Genomic DNA, 19,996 nt, shown 5'->3' on the forward strand with positions numbered 1-19,996 from the left:
CAAAAACACATATAAAGATGTAATATACGATAATCTAAGTTATTTCATTCAAGTAAAGTACGTTTTTAAAACCATTTTCAAAATTCTTCTTTTCAAATAGAGGACCTCTCATAGTTCATCAACAATGGAGAAACTCCGTAAATCGTGGAGGAAAAAAAGAGAGGATTTAATATAATGTAGTATTTTCAATAAACTCAAAAAAAACAATATGTATATAGAAGACTTCTTTCTTTATAAGTGGATGTAGGATATTATCATTACCACCACGTGAAATAAATCATAAACAGGGGAACATAACCCCTTTGAAATTGCGCTTACATTGATTAATGAAAGGGATCACTTTTCATCAATGTGATCACCTGACGTAGTCCTATAAAACATTTCACATACCGATATGGAATTCAGAACATGCAAAAAATATATAAGGAACATCTCGGTTCTAGGTTCTCACCCGAAAAAAAAAGGTTTTAAGAATTGACTTTATTTTGCTTGACTGAAATAACTGATATTACATCTTTATATGTGTTTATGTCTTTGCGCCTGTGGTAAACATAATAATTTTTGTTCTAGCTATTACTATTTCCAAAGTGACGTCCACTCACTCTTCTCACTGGAATTGCTTTCTCCCAGTTAGGAATACCTCCCGCCGGAAAACTTTTTCCCTGGATAGCAAATCCTTCCCGTCTGGAAACTCTTTTTTTTTTCAGCGAGGTTTAGCTTTTATAATTGTAATTTTAATGTATAATATATAATATATATATAATATATAATGTAGTATACTATATACTGTATTTTTGTTGTTTAGTCACTTGGCTAGACGATACTATTAACCAACTGTGTTGCATAACAATGCAAACTCGCCACGCTAGACAGTAGTGTTATTAACCATCCACGTTGTGTACCTAAACAAACTATTCTCTTCACTTCACCCCATACATTTGCACACTATCACAAACGTACTTTACAGTCATACTTTGTTATTAAATTTCCTATAGTTGGCAATTTTCTTTCCTAGACATGTTTAACAATTAACTTTACTATTTATAGCAATACAGAATCTATTATATCTATATATATCTGTATTTAAAATGGTGGCAGTATAGAATCGTAATATGCTCTATTTAATCAAGCAAACGCTGTACATAGCAATTACAAAATAGGACTATGTAAAACAGTTTTACCTTAGTCCCTCCAGGCTTACTCCAGTAGCTCTGATAGATTCTCAAAGCAGGAATTCGGTTTATCAGCACAAGTTGTAAAATAAAATTATAGAACAATATGAGTTCTTACCTTATGTGACACCTTTTCCACCATTGACAAACTGAAATCCGTAGGTCTGCGAGTCCTAGAATGGTGTTGAGTCCGCTTCACGAGCTCCAATCTATGAATGTGGACCTTAATTCGTATGTATCGTATGAAATAAAGATTCACTGACGTGATTGCTGTGCTTCCAAAGTACAAAGGTTTTATTTGCATAATAGATTACAGGGCAAACTAGTGCATGTATACGCTTGCACGAATAGCACTAACAACATGATTCTATCAGAAAACGCTGGTTTCAAATGCCAGAGGTAAACAATTTATACACTGTACAGTCGCAAACAGCTGTGGCATCACAAAGATACACAGTTACTGTATTAAGGTCCACATTCATAGGTTGTTACAAAACTTACCTGCTCTACACTCCCGTGATGCTGATTTCCTCCGTGATGCTGGTTTCTGTCATCAGTTTCTAGTTGGGCTGTCACATTTCATGGCTGGGAGGCAGCATTTTCTAATCTGCAGAGTATATAAAGCTCACTCTGACACTGCAACACTGTCAGAGCAATAGGTTTCCACACCAGTCTGACTCCATGTTATGCTGCAGAAGCTGAGCTTTCCTGTGCTTCTTCCTAGTATTGCTTTTCTGCCTAATAACTCCTTGTATACCAGTTCTTGCTTGTTTTTTGACCACTCTCTCTCTGATCTTGATTTTACACTGCATTACTGACCATGTACCAGTTCCCGGCTTGTTATTGGACTTCGCTTCTGCATACTGATTTTGTACCTCTCTACCACCAGTGTACCAGTCCCCAGCTTGCTGATCTGCCTCAGGGCTCCCTTTCTGAAAACTTTGTTACATAAGTCAATGGGTCATGACCTCCCAAGAACTTGACGCCCCATTGGCTGATTCTTCTGGTCATTGTTCCTTGAGGTGGGGGTCATCTTTTCATGTGTGGCCAGGTTTCATTTCTTGAGGTCCCGCCTCTAGACTTGTATAAACCGTTCTTTTATGACATCTCTGGAGTTGATATTTGGTTAGGAAAAGTAATATTAAGTATAGCTAGCATTCGCAAAGTGAAAATGCTACATAAACAATACTGGAAACTTTCTTGTGCGAATGCGAGCAGAATGAGGCCAAACTCGGTGCAATTAATATGTAATATATTATATAATATGTAATATAATGTATACATTAATTAGCTTTTTCACCACATCATATTTTATATTAATTGAAACAAATAGATTATACTTATTTGCCTGTTGTTATTTGCCAAGATTATTGTTCAGTTGCGTATTAATCGCATCACAACCAATATTAGTGTACAGAACTGATTGATTACCATCTTCATCCAATTATTTAACTTCAACACCCCCCTCTTACCCACTTGCTTCCTACCTATCCTTTGTCACCTTTGGCTGTCCTTGTCATCCTTGTGATTGCCTGGGAATTGCCCTTTGTAATATAACTTCATTATGACTTGTACTATGTAAATGTCTCTAAACCGAGCTATGTCTACATTGTTTGTACTACCACCATGTACGACGCTGTGGAACTTTGTGGTATTCTATAAATAAACAATAAACATAATAATAATAATAATAATAATAATAATAATAATAAATGCCCTCTTTTGTCCTGCAGTTATTATATTGCTGTATTTTAGTCAGTGACTAGAGCATTCTAATTTTGAGGGATTTTGCTAGTTGTGTTTCTGAAAATGGACATTATTTCCCATTAATTTCAATTGACCAATTGACACTCCCAAAAATTGAGAGTCAATTACCTTATATTAGTACAGCATTTCAGAAAAAAACATTCCTATTAATTATTGTAAGCTTGTGGAAACTGACAGCAACATTTGATTTCTCATAGTACTCTAACAATATAGCCTGATAGGTGAGTAATGATTTTGGTAGTCAGATTCACCTGACTGCCGACCTGCCGAGAACAGAATCGTCCCGTTGCCTAGCAACGGGGCGCTTAGCAATGTGAAGTGCCTACCAACGGAAAGTGCATCCCGTTGCTAGGCAATAGGACGTAGTGGGTCACGAGAAGCAGGCGTCCATCCCTAGCACCCATGCACAGTGTGGGGACGGCTCCTGACAGTACCCCCCTCCTTACTTCCCGGTCTTGAGGCCTCTTCTCTCAGAAACTGGGCCAAAATACAAGGGGCATGAAGATTTTTTTATTGACACAGGATCTCTCCTCAGGCCCGTAGCCCTTCCAGTGGACTAAAAGCTGTGGATTACCATGAAAGATTTGCTTTTGTAGAATGCGTTCCACTTCAAACTCATCCCCAGTCGTGGTCCTGACGGGAGAAGTAGGAGGTGTTCTTTTGGAAACTTAATTGATGACAAGAGGTTTAAGCAGGGAAATATGAAAAGAGTTATGTACTCAAAGGGAAATAGGTAACCGGAGCTTGTAGGTAACGGAATTCAGGGCTTGAAGAGCAAGATAGGATCCGAATTAACGAGGTGCAAATTTCATGGAGGGCAGTATGAGTTTAAGGTTTCAAGTAGAAAGCCACACTTTATCCAAAATGTGGAGTGCAGGAATGTTCTTTTGATGGGGATCCGCAAAGTGTTTGTAACGATCCTGAGAGTGTTGCAACTTGATTTACACCTGAACCAGATTGTGGAAAAGTCGTGAACCAAATCTTGAACTGCCAGTACCTTGGAGTCAGGTAAATCCGAGAAGGTAGGCGTAATTGGGTGTCTCCGGAAAAGAATGAAGAAAGGGGACATACCTGTAGATTCATGCAAGTGATTATTGCGGGAGAATTCTGCCCAAGGAAGAAACTTACTCCAAGAAGATTGCTGTTCAGAACAAAAGTATCAAATGTAAGACTCTAAATCCTGGATGACCCGTTCAGTTTACCATTTGTCTGGGGATGGTATCCGGAGGAGAATTTTAAATTGATTCCCAGGAGTTTGCAGAAGGCCCTCCAAAAACTAGATCTCCCGAGAGCAACCATGCACATGGAAAATGTGGAGAATAAAGAAAGATGCCAATTCAGAAGCAGAAGGTAGACCCTTGAGAGGAACAAAATGAGCGAATTTGGAAAATTGGTCAACAACTACCCATATACAAGTGTGACCAAGACTGCTTGGGAGGTCCATGATAAAATCCATACTGATACTGGACCAAGAATGTTCAGCAATGGGGAGCGGAAGCAGGAGTCCGGCAGGAGATTGTCTAGGAGTTCTATGTCTGGCACATACTTCACAGTCCTGGATAAACTTTCATACATCAGGAATCAAGGAGGGCCACCAGTAAGAACGGAAGAGAAGTGCCACTGTTTTCTTAACACCAGCGTGTTCTGCAAATTTCGAGCCATGTGCCCAATTTAGCAATTTAATGCGTAAACAGGTGTCAACAAAGGAGTGTCTGGCCGGAAGGGTATTGATGGAAGATTGAGTTAATGCCAAGACTTTTTCAGGATTAATAATAGGTTTAGCGGGCAAAGACGTCTTTGAGTCAGAGGGATCAAAGGACAGTGAGAGCCCATCTGCCCTGAAATTGTTGGAGCCGGGCTGGAAGGTCAAAACGAGCTGGAAACAACTGAAGAATAATGATCATCCAGCCTGCCGGGAATTTAGACATTGAGCGGATTGTAAATAGATGAGATTTTTATGATCAGTGAAAACGGTGACCGGAAAGTGGGCTCCCTTCAATAGATAGCGTCATTCTTCCAATGTGAGTTTAATAGCTAGGAGTCCCTTGTCCCCAATACTGTAGTTAGATTCGGAGGAAGAGAATTTTTTAGAGACAAAGCCACAGGGTCTGAGGGTACTGGAGGAACTCCTCTGGGACAGGACAGCCACTACACCAATAGAAGAGGCGTCAACCTCCAGGAAGAAAGGCTTAAGTAGATCAGGCTAAATCATAATAGGAGCTAAAAAGAAAGCTTTTTTGATAGCTTTAAATGCCAGAAATGCTTCATTAGATCACGATTTGACTTGACCTCTCTTAAGTGTCAGAGAGGAAATGGGAGTAATAAGAGTGGAAAATCCCTGAATAAATTGCTGGTAGTAATTAATGAAACCAATAAAGCGTTGAGTAGCATTTAACCCTGCCGGCTGGGGCCAGTCAAGGATGGCCTTCACTTTATCTGGGTCCAATTGGAGGCCAGATCCGGAGACAATGTACCCCAAAAAGGGTACTTAGGGTTGATGAAAGAGGCACTTCTCCTTTTTGCAATATAAGTAGTTCCCCTGTAGGCGAAGAAGCACTTCTTTCACGTGATCATGGTGGGAAGAAAGGTCCTGGGAAAATATCAGAATATCATCTAAATAGACCACCACAGACTGATACAATAAATCTAGTAATCTCCTTTATAAATTCTTGAAATACGACTGGGGAAGGGAGAGGAGGTATGAGGGACAGGGCGTCCCTACATGTCCTCACAACCAAGAGACAGTGCGTTCCATTGGTGGGGGAGGGAGGGGGGATGATTGCTTGGGACGAACTGTACCCTTCTCCAATAATAGTAGAGTAAGTATAGATGAAGTAGTCAGTGCTGTCCTATGCCTGCATTATTATGTATTACAATGCTGCCATCAAGGAAATATCTGAGAGTGAACTCCAAAACCCCCCACTTGAATCAAGGTGTAACGATACTGGTGTTTTTATTTGAAGCTAAATACCTGAGTAGATATCCAGCGAGTAGTCAGACGTTTGCAGGGTCAGTACACAAGTGGGTAGTCAGTTGTATGCCAGGTCGGTACACAAGCGGGTAGTCAGATGTTTGCCGGGTCGGTACACAAGCAGGTAGTCACAGATGCAAGGAAGAGTAGCAAGTAGCAGGAGCTGAGCAGGCACAATCCTCAAGCACATGTCTGATCCAGGAAGTGCCTATTATAGGCCCAAACAGGTAACAATATCCACGATGGTTTCTCCTTGATGCCACTCTGGCCATCTTGAAGAAGGGCAAATCTAAGGGCAAGTTTATGAATACAGAGACCTCTAGTAGTCAGAGGTGCAAATATCAAAGTAATCCCTCACACAAAGTATACAGAAAAAATATTATATATATATATATATATATATATATATATATATATATATATTCCAAGGTGCAATATTATGTGGTAAAATGGTAAAAACTGGAGAGAATAATATGTCTATAGGGAATGACCCTAGAAATATGAGAAGCAGAGGGTAAAATGGTCAATATTCTGACAGCTAAATCAGCAATGGCTTTTGAATAAGCAAGTGAAATTACTTTAATAATCTCACATGGTCATGAAATACAAGAAGGTTCTGGCCTGAACATAAAGGGAAATGAATAATCAAAACACAGTACAATATTCAAAACAAGATACTAAACAAGTAAACTGAGCCAAACCATAGAAATAATTCAGAGTCAATGTATAGAGTCCCAAAAATTAAGTCCAAATGGCAGAAGCTTGTAAATAATGGGTCAGTTAACTATTGATGACAAATATGTATATATCAAAAGTCCATCTCCACAAATAAAGCAAATCCTTCTAGGGAATAAAATCAGTAGCAGTCCTGAGCAGCATATGTGTAGTGGATAAAAATCAGATCCGGCAATTTGATGGATCAAATAGTAAGTATATCCATAATGATCAAGTAAACATCCTTACAAATACTATAGATCCTTTTTGGGAATAAGTACAATCACAGTTCTGCGCAGCTTAATAGAGATGGATTGATAATAGTATCAAACTCCCATTCTGAAGAATTTCTACAGGTCCCTGTATCGGTAATCCTCCTTTGTTAACGAGTCCTCCTTTAACTCTCCACGGAGTGGGGTGCGTCTTGTACTGGAGACCTGATATTTTAGAAAAAAAACCAGAGGGTAAAATGAAAGCTTGTGCATGCACAATAGATGAAATTTCCATCAGCTGTATAATGCCAAAAAGTGAATTGAAGGCTTGCGCATAGGTAGTAAGTAGAAAATGGCGTCAACTGCTTGCAGCGGATTGGAGTCTGTGTCCCGACAACCGGGCAATTTCCTCCGTCCCACCATTGAAAAGTGAGGGGCTATCAGGCATCGGCACCCAACGGGGAATACCCCGGGTCAGTCGGATGCTGCATAGGGTCCTAGTCCCCTGCTGTTTTCTGGGTATCACTGAATGTAAAATAAGGCCAAAAACACACAAAAGTGCCACAAGTAATAATAAAGACAGCCCTGAAATCCTCTAACTCTCATGATATATTGAGGCTGTAAATGAGATGAAAGCAAAAAGTACTTTATGAGGAATTGAAAAGTTTTATTTAATGAAAGGAGTCATTCTAAAATTGGTAGGTGCACTTTTATGTTATGGAGCCTTCTCCTGAGAGTGGACAGTAGGAGTCAGGGGCGGATTGGCCATGTAATCTACCGGGAGAAGTTCCGATAGGCCGACGGCCCCAGGAGGCCGACTGATATCTTGTTTTAGAGGTTTAAAAAAAAAAAGTATGTGTAGCGCCCCCCCCCCCTCCCCGGACCGGCAGGGGGGGGGAGTGTGGTACTAGGTGGCTGGTCTCTCCTCCAGCACAAGTCACCCACCTTAATGTGGCAACGGATCCCTCTGCTGATCTGTCTCTCCCTCCTCCTATCCATGTGGCTGCAGTCTCCGTACAGAGGTCACATGGGACGTGTCACATGACAGTTGCCGTCCCATGTGTGCAGTGAGAGGAGTCTGCAGCAGGAACAAGATAAGTGTGTGACTGCTAAAGTGTGTGTGTGTGTGTGTGTGTGTGTGTGTGTGTGTGAGAAAGAGAGAGAGGGGGGTAATACAGAGGTGAGGATAGACCTGCTGAGAGAAAGGAAACTGAGAAGAGACATAAAGTGGAGAGAGACCTGCACAAAGGAGAATTTTGGTAACTTTTTCTAGGTATATTTACATAAATACAGTGTATATACCTATTAGTATATGTAGTAGTAGGTCCTTGAACATGGGAAAGAGTAAGGAAGTAGTGGCAGCACAGTCGCCTAGTGGTTAGCACGTCTGCCTTACAGCACTGGGGTCATGAGTTAGATTCCCTACCATGGCCTTATCTGTGTGGAGTTTGTATGTTCTCCCTGTGTTTGCGTGGGTTTCCTCCGGGTGCTCCGGTTTCCTCCCACACTCCAAAAACATACTGGTTAATTGGCTGCTATCAAAATTGACCCTAGTCTCTCTCTGTCTGTCTGTGTGTGTGTGTGTGTGTGTGTATGTGTATGTTAGGGAATTTACATTATAAGCTACCAATAGAGCAGGGACTGATGTGAATGAGTTCTCTGTACAGCGCTGCGGAATTAGTGGCGCTATATAAATAGCTGCTGCTGCTGCTGATGACCTAGCATCAATATACGCAACTATTGCTAAATTAATATATTCCATTATTGACACACGCATGGGAACATTCTCAGCCCTCCATGTAGTTTCATAGTACATTTTCCTTGAAAAAGCCAGTCAAAATCTAGCATTATGGGAGATGTAGTCCTGTAACATCTGGATGGCATAATATGTGTTAATCCTTTGCATAGTGTGTTTAAAACTGCATACTGGTTTTAATATCATCAAGCAATGTTTCCAAAACAGAAGACAAGTTCTGCAATATTTCCATTGTATATCAGAGATTAAAAAAAAATCTAAATATTCATGTAACAGCATGCAACAGTCATAAATGTTATCTTTAATGTTAAAGAAACACAAACCGATATGCATTAAAGCAACTATGTACTTGTAGGTTAGTAACTGTACAACATGTTTTAGAATCACCTGACTCTTTTGACGCAAACCACTTCTGTCTGGAACCTAATAATACTAATGATGGCATGGTTTGTGTGTGGCTGCTAAAGTGTGTGTGTGGCTGCTAAAGTGTGTGTGTGGCTGCTAAAGTGTGTGTGTGCCTGCTAAAATGTGTGTGCGTGTTTGTGTGTGCGTGTGTGTCTGCTAAAGTGTGTGTGTGTGTGTGTGTGTGTGAGGGGGGGCTGTTAAAGTGTGTGTGTGTGTGAGGGGGGCTGCTAAAGTGTGTGTGTGTGTGTGTGTGTGTGTGTGTGTGTGTGTGTGTGTGTGTGTGAGAAAAGGATGCTAAAGGGTGTGTAGGATAGGAGGGGGGGGGTGGCTATTAATTGAATGTGGTGCCGAGTTTGGGGAGGAGAGCTATTTATTAAATGTAAATATTAATTATTTAATGCCAGGGGTTTTTGTGGGAAATGGTTATATTAAACGTAAATGCTATTCATTTATTGCTGTTTGGAGGGAGGGTAATATGTTTAGTTATTAAATGTATCTACTATTAATTTAATGACAGGGCTAAATGGAGGGAAATAGATCTATTTATCAAATGTGAGTACTATTATTTTAATGTTGGGGCTTGATTGCGGCATAATTATTAAATGTGGGTGCTATTGATTATATGCCAGGGATGGTTGGAGTTTTCTAAATTTCATGAAACCATTTTTTTTCCAAATAGGGCATCCAGCATTCCAGGATCCAGACAAGCAGCAACTGATTTAAAGGAATCAGCAGCCACAGATTGTGAAAGTGACAAAGAAATGTGCTGAATCTGTTGGGGCAGTCCCGAATTTGGGTGACTGTCTTGCGTAGTCAGGATTTGATCAGACAACAAGGACATTTGGGAGATATGTCCCACTTCTCACTGTAGTGCTTGTGAAGGCAGAGCTGTGTGCACCTAACAGTAGTGCACACAGCTTTGCTTGTGTATTTGTCTAAAATGTATCTAAAATGATAACCTCCCTGTTTTAAGTGCTCCAGGCCCCCCAAGGGCCTTATTCCAGTTGTGGTCATACTTTAGTGGTTCTTGCATTGATTCCATTGCCTGCCTTCTACCTTACACTGGTCTCAATCTCAGATCACTTTTGTTGAACATATGGCCAGTCCCATTACACTAACAATATCATTAATGCTTCCTCCTTTGCACTTAGCATATCACCAGCAAACCCTTGGAATAGCTCTCCCATTCACTTAGACCATTGTCTACAAACCCTCCCTGCACTGTTATTAATTCAAATCACCACCACTGGACACATTTAGGGCTCATACACAATTGTTACAAAAGAAGTGTTTTCTTGCAGATGCTTGAAGCATTTCACCTTTGTGGTGACCGCATTGAATAGCCATTTCTTATAAGGATTATTTTTAATGCATTTTTTGAAACACACAGTGCACATTTTTATATATAAAAAGAGAGAGATTTGACTGGTAGTTTGCAGCTCATGATTTCAGGGAAAGATGCAAATGTGCGGTGAGGTGCTCATATGTTGCTCTGGCAGACAAATCAGATACGATTGTGACAATATGTTTCGTAATAGTTAAACTTAATAAACAAAGTAAGATATGTTTCTATGAAAGGAATATTGGAAGGATGTGTTAGTAGGCAACTAAACAGCTTTGAGCACAGATCGATAAACTAGTCGCAGATCATGCAAAAGGATTCATGTATTTTTATAACATAGGACTGGCAGAATTTCCCTGCATTGCTTTAGAAATGACCCACTGTGTATTAAGTCATCACATCTAGGTTTTCCTAGATGTTATTACAACCAAATTCCAGTAGCTCTAAATCCCACCTACTTTTGTGTTAGCCCCACCTACAGTTGATTTTGTCCTGCCCACATGAGGCCACTTCAACAATTTTTTCCAGAGCCACTTTAAGTTCCTAATCTGCCCCTGGTAGGAGTACATCTTCATGTAAGTTGGGTGGACCATCTAAACACACTGGTGAAAAACAAAGTGGATCCCTCTAGATGCTTCTTTCTTACTCATTTCAGGAAACTCCTTCCCCTTCATCAGGTCGATTGAAACACATGTTTATTTTTTACCTTGGCATATTCCTTCACAGGGGTGCAGCGGAAATCCCTGAGCTATTCATAATGGGGTCAGTTGTTTCTAGTAAGGGAAGGAGACTTGTTAATTTTTTTGTAGGCACCTTGCCCCTGGATGATCCAGAGCCATCTTGGAACATTTTATCAACATCAAGTTTGCATCAAAAATGAGTTCCTTTATATAGACAATGAGTGCATTGACTTTCACGTAGGGAAAACCCTCTTTCCATCTGTAATAGGTGAAACCTAATCATTGGCAGGGCCACCAAGAGGAGGGGGGGAGCGGGTACTAATTACCCGGGCCCGGGCATGTCAGGGGGCCCGGCCCGGGCCCTTGCGCTGGCGATTTTTTTTTTACATTTTTTTTTTTAAAAAAAAAAACATTTTTTTTCTTTTCATCTTTATTTTTTTGCGGCAGGGGGAGCTTGGTCGTTGGTGGGGGGAGCAGGGTAGTTAAAAAAAGAACCCAAAACATACTCACGTGATCGCGGAGCTGGCATCCCTCCTCTCTGCTGCTCTGTGCTCCATTCAGACTGTCTGAATGCCGGGTGTGATGTCATCATGTCATGCCCAGCATTCAGTCAGTCTGGAGCAATGGAGCACAGAGCAGCAGAGAAGACCAAGAAAGCAGAGAGGAGAAAAGGTGAGTGAAGGGAGGAAAACGAGGGGGGGCACAGAGGGGTTAAAAATGGGGAAGGGGGCAGCATGACATAGGGGTTAAAAAATGAGGGGGGGCACAGAGGGGTTAAAAAAAGGGGGGCAGCATGACATAGGGGCTAAAAAACGAGGGGGGCACAGAGAGGTTAAAAACGGGGGGGGGGCGGCATGACAGAGGGGTTAAAAAATGAGGGGGCACAGAGGGGTTAAAAAACAGGGAGGCAGCATGACAGAGGGGTTAAAAAATGAGTGGGGGCACAGAGAGGTTAAAAAACAGGGCAGCATGGCACAGTGGGGTTAAAAAACAGGGGTCAGTGGGGTTAAAAAATGGTGGGCAGCATGGCACAGTGGGGTTAAAAAGGGGGGGAGGCATGGCACAGTGGGATTGAAAAAGGGGGGGAGCAGCATAGTATAGTGTGATGAAGGGGAGCCAGGTGAAGGGGGCAAAAGCAGCATGGAGGGCGCAGTGTGATCATAAGGCATGGCGATGATGAAGGGGCACATTATTGTAATATTGGAGCTGGAAGAAGGCCTAATTATTAATCGTGGATGGTATTGATTTAACGCCAGAGTTGTTTGGAATTATCTAAATGTAGCTATTTTTTTCCAAATAGGACCCCCCGCAACTAAAGAAACATGCAGCCACAGGTGGTGAAAGTGAGAAGAACAGGTAGGTGAGAGCAGGACAGTATGTGAAATGTTGTTATTCTAGTAGGGACAATGTCAATTTTTGGTGAGTGTTGTGCCCAATGTAAGGTGCAGGCCAAGACTGAACTCTTTGTGTACACACTGCATTTTTTCTATACTACACTGTGGTGCTAGATGTCCTGAAAGTCAGGAGTGCTTGGACATATGTGACGCTCGGGCGAATTGAGAGCCTAGTGATTTTGATGTGTTAGCCATGCCCCAATGGCGCATTTGCCATGCCCCCAAATGCATGACCACACCTCCGAAAAATTTTGTGCCGCTGTTAGGCGGCGCAATTTTTTTTAGCATACTCAACTATAAGGGGGGGCCCATGAATTTGTTGTACCGGGGCCCTGAATTCCTCTTGGCAGCCCTGATCATTGGTACATTGATCAGCCTATTTTAATGTTGAAATGTTTTCATAACCAAATTCAGAGGGAGAGAGCCATTTTGTGTACAGAATTAATATAAAATACATGGAAACAAGCTCATGTTTGTAATTTATGTACAGGCATGGCAATTACTGTACAGTCAAACCCCATGTGAATTGGTTCATAAACAACCCTTGAGTTACATCTAGCACTGTAATTTTAATACTGTACACAAATACATTCTTCCTATACAGTGCAAGTTCTGCATTGCAGTAAACAATGGATTGCACACCAGGGATCAAATTAGCAAAAGCTGCATTGCTATATTATGCTTTCCAAATTTAAAACTAGCTGGATATCAGCCAATATGCAGGTCCTTTCATACCAAACACAAACCAGTTGAGTAAAATATAGTGTTTAAATTACATAATACCAAGATAGCTAAGTTTACACAGTTAAATTTACAATATGATTATATCTAAATATTTATTGCATTGCATAAGATTTTCTCTAAAGCCTAAAAACATCATGAAAACTTTCAAACATTAGTCATTTGACATTAAAAACCAAGTAGCAAAAGATGTGCAACAAATTATCCCCAGTGAGAAAACACACACACTTCTACACTGTAATATTTACTCTGACTTTCAATATTTAACCTTATTACACATTATAATCCACTCATTGGTGAGCTCATTTTAAATTTTGGATTATGAAGTCACATAAGTATAACTTCCGGAAAGTATTTTTTTTTTTTATCATTTTTATTTAGAGTCTCTTGTGAGACAAGTCTTTTTTTTAAAAGACCATTAAACCCCAAAGAGTATATCTTCATATATGAATCAAGAAGGTAATATACATTATCCATTTAAACTGACATCCCACTGCAGTCTGTAATAAAAGCACTTTGTCTTCACTTAAACTACAATAGTTGAAGCTGTTTCCACACCTTGAGGGTGGTGTCCTTGTGGGAACTGATACAGACCAAAATGTAAGAATGCAGTCATTTCAGTAGCATCTCATCCACCAATCCACCAATCCACAAAGTGCATTTTTGCATAGCAGGACTGCTAACTTGTCAGTCGAACTTCGCCTACTTAGAGAAGCACCTAATACTCCAATTATTTCATGTATATTATTCAGCACAGCAATACATAGCAATTAATATACATTAATTTCAATTAATGGCTTTTAGATGCTACACAAATCCTAAGGACTTAAAATCCCCCCCCTCCTCCTCTTGGTTTGCCCAGGAGAGGGACAACTCATAAGAGCGAATGGAAGTAAATAATAACACAATGCCTTTGTAATTGGTAATTATTCTAAGTATTGCATTCATTATGAAGCCTATTCCCTGCTTACTATTTACGAGCATACATTATTTTCTGCTTGAAGCACTTTAATCAGGGGTTAACTATCAGACGTAGGTTTAATGAAATGATACAATGGTGAATATGTAGAACATGTTTCAATTTAGTGTGGTACTCACGCAGTTAAAATATTCTTCTGAGAGTCACACAAGTTTCTCTTCTGTTTAGGACAGCCTTGCTGTTACAGCCTCCAATCATCTAGCAAGCAGGTCTCAGACACTATTTAGTATAATTATTTGTTTGCCCAAATGTTGTGCATTAAGAGTAGTGTTTAAGATCAGACACTTAGCAAACATAGTGCATGGTAGTTTATATCAGTATATACACTCAAAATTACCTGAAATAATAAAGAAGTTTATTATGACAATCAATCCCATAGATTGTAAGCTTGCGTGCAGGGCCCTTTTACCTCTCTGCAAGTATTACCCAGCATTGTTTTATTACTGTTTGTTCCCAATTGTAAAGTGCTACGTAATCTGCTGGTGCTATATAAATAAATGTTGTTGATGATGATGATGATAAACAAACATTATGGCAGGTTAGCGGAGCCCAGGGGCAGGCTGGGCTGGAGGGCAGGGGGGCATCTGCCTCCCAGGCCAGTCTTATAGTGGGCTAACTTGGACTGGGTCACTGGGCCACCTGCAATTTTTTTCCCTTTACAAAGTTCCTAATAGGCTACTGAGTTGAGTCTTGAACCCTGGGCTAATATTTGCCAGCCCTCCCCTGGTAGCACACAGTCCAGGATATTGAAAACAAATAGTAACAGAAACAATTACATAGAAACCAAGATCACTGAAGTGCAGATAAACTAAAAAAATAATATCAGTGCCAAATTTTGGTCTGGTGGAGTAAAGGAACTGTATGCACAAAGATGGACAGAACACAGTCCCAACAACCGTGGACATTTTTCACATATTGTGCTGTTAATTGAACTGCACAATTCTCTTCAACTCTAATAGATAATATTTGATGGCTAAGAAGAAAAATAACCACTCATCATTGACTACACTGCCTCTTGGACAACTTATGTTTCTACTTTTTCTGGTTGATTGTCAGCTTCAACAAACTGTTTTTAGTATTTTACAATATTCCCAATAGTTGTTTAAGGAATTTTAGTTAGACTGCTGATCTTTCATTTTTCACCTTTTGTAAGTTTAATTACCAGTTACCTTTCACTCAGACTTCTTTGGTTTCAGGAAGACTATTATCAATAAGCAGCTTTTGCTGATAAGATGTAAAAATCACTTCCAGTGATTGTATTCGATGATATATTTGAAAGTCTAAAATATTTAACAGTACTTTCCCAAATATTAATTGCATGTAAAAATGCTGTTTTGGTTAAAAAAAAAAATAATCAATAGTTATTTTTATTAAGTTTGCTTTTGAGAAAAAAAGTTTTCATTTTGCTGTATGTGCATGAAATGTCATGTCCATAACAAACAACTTGTTACTTATTCCTAAAACCTAACCTCTCGTTTGATTAAACTCTGTAATATGTATGATATGACTAATAACACAAGCCTTGCTTACTGTATTTTTTCTGTTAAAAAGGCATTTAACCCTTTCTTACAACAATATCTTTTGGCAGATGATTTCATAAATAAATGAAGATTAAGTTGCTTTTTCTCTAAGTGCAATGGATGAACCTGTATTCTCTGTAAATTGTAATGTATGAAAAAGTTTCCTGAACATTTTACATGGTGTCAATTTATATTTATGTCTATGCTTTATATTGTTATTGGACATATTTAAACATCCAAGTTAAACAAAAATAGCTTTTCTAAACTATATATAATTGAACCCTTACATTTTTTATTAATGATAATGTCTGCCTTTGAACACTCATGAGTTCTCATCTGTTCTTTTTATAGTTAGATTTCTAAAACTGTGTCCCACCTTCCATATGTGGTCTAACTAGTAACTTAAACAATGATGATACAATGTTTACATCACATGCATTTATCCTACTCTTATATGCTTCTTAACATCATTAATTCTAGTTCACCTATTTTATTTGGAAAACCCTTAGCATTTGTTATTATACATGATATTTTTAGTCTCCTCCAACTTCTATCTTCTGACCCAGCTCTGCTGCACAGTGAGAGCTTGCTAGTGAGTGGTACTTGTTACAGATTATAGATTTTTTTATCATGATGAAACATCCCATGCAAAGAAGCAATCTAGGTGACCGTATGATACTGTGTGAAACTATGTGTTGCATGATCAAATCATGCGGCTGTTCAGCACGGGGATTCCGTAGGGAGTGGGGTCTGCAAAATAATTGTGTGGGCCCCCTCTTCTAGGAAGAACCAGCCCCGTGCTGAAAGCACTAGGCCTCTTCCTACTCCTCTGGGGAGGAGGGTGTAGGGTAATAAAGTGAGTGTAGTGTATGCAAAAGTTAAAAACACCATTTCAGTTTGTGGAACTACAAGTCCCAGCCAGCCCAGGCTGCCATTAACAATCTGGGCATGCTGGTGCTTGTAGAACTAGTCCTTTGGCTAACTTAGACTAGCCTCAGAGCTGGAGCAAGAGACACGGCTGGATTGGAAGGCTATGCATGTGTTAGAGTTTGGCATATCCACACTGTACAGTCTCTACAGCCAAATGCCCCTTCCCCTGCCCCGATCACTCCCCTTTATCGTAGACTGTAGTAAGTCCCCTTTCCATGCCTTAGAGTACAGAAAAGGGCTATTTCATACTTGCCAACATTTGTTTTCTGGCTTCCGGGAGATGCCGGCTGGGACGTGGGCGTACAGGGGGCGGGGCGCCGAGATCGTGTCATTCCGGGTGAATCGCGGTGTTTAAACCGAATTTTGCCGATCAGGGAGATTGCCACACTCGCCCGGGAGTCCGGGAGACTCTCGCAAAATGCGGGAGTATCTCGGACATTTCGGGAGAGTTGGCAAGTATGGGCTATTTTGATGCCCATATCTTCAGATTCTGAGCATGTGCAGAGTGATTTTGAGCACAATACGCTCAAAACCAGCAGATAAATTCCCTAATGAATCAGGCCCATAGGGCTTAAACTTAAACACATTTCAGTTGCAAATTAGTGTCAAGAGTTTATTGGTCAAAGATGCTGCTCATTGGCCCGTGCTCCAAGTTACCTTTAAACAAAATGACATAACAAATAAATACAAAAAAAATGATTGCAAAAGCTATATGATAACACAAAGTTATACATTATGTTAAACTTTAATTGAAATGCAAATAAATAACAAATAACAAGACATTTTTTTAATGTATCCAAGCAATTGTATATTGCACTAATTCATAAGTATGTCTTAAATAGTATAAATACATTTAGCTGTGATGCAAGAATATTATAACTTTAACCCTTTCATCAACAATTTCAACATCAATCTGCATGTTTTTTGTTGAGCACTATATTTTACATGCTGCTGAAATATGACATCTTACATTTAATTGCACACATCACTTTGTTTATGGTAAAAGCAAAATAGAATGAAATTAATTCAAAGCTGGACTTGGACGTGTTTCAGTAGTTGTCATAGAAACTGACACGTAGTCTGTGTTTGTTCTGAAATTACCTAGCAAAGTACAGCAGTGTTAATCTCTCCCACTACTAAAGCACTGCATAGTACAACAAAAATGTTATATCACTGTACTCTAGGCAGGGGCATGCATATTGAATAGTTTCAAGTCATGTTTCTTGCAGTCAAAAACTATTGTACAAGCAAATAATTAATATGACTGAAGGGCAGAGCAGTTTCTGAACAAATCAGCTCCTTAATGTCAAAATTATAAGATTGAATAAAAATTTTAAATATGCAGTGGATTTTGGGACTTTTAGGACCAATCAGAATGCGCAATCTCTGTGATTGCAGTTTCTGATTCGTCTTTACTATCACAACCACGGTGGTTGAACCACCCTCTGCGTATCACACAGCCCTGTTTTTTGGCAGAGGCTGTGACACAAACCACAAATGAGGAGACCCCAAGAAATACAGCTGCTTAGTGCAATGGGGTCCCATTGAGGGGATGGAGCAGGTGCAGATGTTTTACTGCTATTTTACACTAATAACTAAATTTCTTTAGAGGCTTACTGTAACCTATATAAATAATTTACTTCTGTCCCTAAAACCTCTAGTTACTCCTAGTCCCTTACTATAAATAATTTCATTTTTTTTAACTTTACTTCATTCTCGTTTACCTCTCCATTTTCTAATCTTCCTTTAGTTACTTATTCTCTTTCCCTGTCTAAATGTATTTCCTCGTATTACAAGGGTTCCTATTGCTAAACGCTTTTGATTCTCATTGTAGCTGGTAGCAAAAATGGCATGAGGAGAGAGTTCTGGGGCTAGATTTACTAAGCTGCGGGTTTGAAAAAGTGGGGATGTTGCCTATAGCAACCAATCAGATTCTAGCTTTCATTTATTTAGTACCTTCCACAAAATGACAGCTAGAATCTGATTGGTTGCTATAGGCAACATCCCCACTTTTTCAAACCCGCAGCTTAGTAAATCTAGCCCCTGGTGTTGTGACAAGTCCAGTGTTAAGCTGAATCGAATATGAATTTTCGGGTAAGAGTGAGTGGGAGCAGACCAAGGGGTAGATTTATCAAACCTTCGAAAAAGGAATAGTGGTGATGTTGCCCATAGGAACCAATCAGACTCTTGCTATCATTTTCTAGAATGTACTAGAAAACAATAGCTAGAATTTGATAGGTTAAAAAAGAAAAACATTAACCTTAAAAGAAACACTAAAAACACATTGGCCTTCATGCTTGCTTAAATTCAATAGTAAGTTTAAAATACAGGAATATGAATAAAAATTGTATCTTTTGCACTATACTAGAGACTAGAGATGCTCAGGCTCGGTTTTCTGAAAACCGAGCCCACCTGAGCTTAGGAGATACGAGTAGGCTCGCGAGCCGGCTTTTGTGCATCCTCGGATCGAGGCAAAACGTCATTTTTGCATTGTCGGATCTCGTGGGTTTTGGATTCCATAAGTAGCTCCCTCCCAAGGAGATCCAGCGCGATTGCTCACACAGAAACAGGGGTAGCAGTGTTCTTGTCACTCTCCATTCTCCAGTGCCATTGCTCACACAGAAACAGGAGTGTTAGCAGTGTTCTCATCACTTGACAGAAATTGACTGGAAATGACTAGAAAATAATGTTATTGAGGTTAATAATAATGTAGGAACAAAAAAAGAGCCAAATTATGTGATTTTAGAAAAAAAAGGGATCTTAGAAAAAAATGAGGGAATCAAAACCAAAACCAAAGCACAGGAGGGCGGTTTTTCCCAAATCAAAACACACGAGGGCGGTTTTGCCAAAACCAAAATCAAAACACAGGGGTAAGTGAACATCTCTCCTAGAGACAACACATTTTAAAAACATTAGAAAAACATTGACCTTTCACTGCTTGTAAACACATGTTTAAATGCAATAGTTTTTTTAAGGTACCAGCTCCCCCCACCAACGAAGAGGGGAGCCATGAGAGTCGGGGCCTAGTGGGGGATACCCCGGATTCCTGGCGATCCAGTCCGATCCTGCAAGTAGCCATAAGTCTTACCAAGCTCATGACAGTTTTATCTACACTTATAATAAAAGGGAGCATTGTACATATGATAAATCAATCAAAATCAATGCAGCATGTGGTCTTATACTGAATGCTTCATGATTTATATAATCATTTTAAATGCAATAGTATTTTTTCCAATTATATGTTTATGGCAGTGGTTGCAGTATAATATTTCCATTTTGAGAGCATTGCATGTGGCAAGCATAAATGTGCTCGATCAACAATAAAGATTCACAGATATTTAACTCAAATATATTCCACTGTGATTATGTTCAGGGATGATTTAGTCATCTGTGAGATAGCAGAAGTGCCTACT

This window comes from Mixophyes fleayi, chromosome 5, assembly GCF_038048845.1.
Source record: "Mixophyes fleayi isolate aMixFle1 chromosome 5, aMixFle1.hap1, whole genome shotgun sequence".
Classification (NCBI taxonomy): domain Eukaryota; kingdom Metazoa; phylum Chordata; class Amphibia; order Anura; family Limnodynastidae; genus Mixophyes; species Mixophyes fleayi.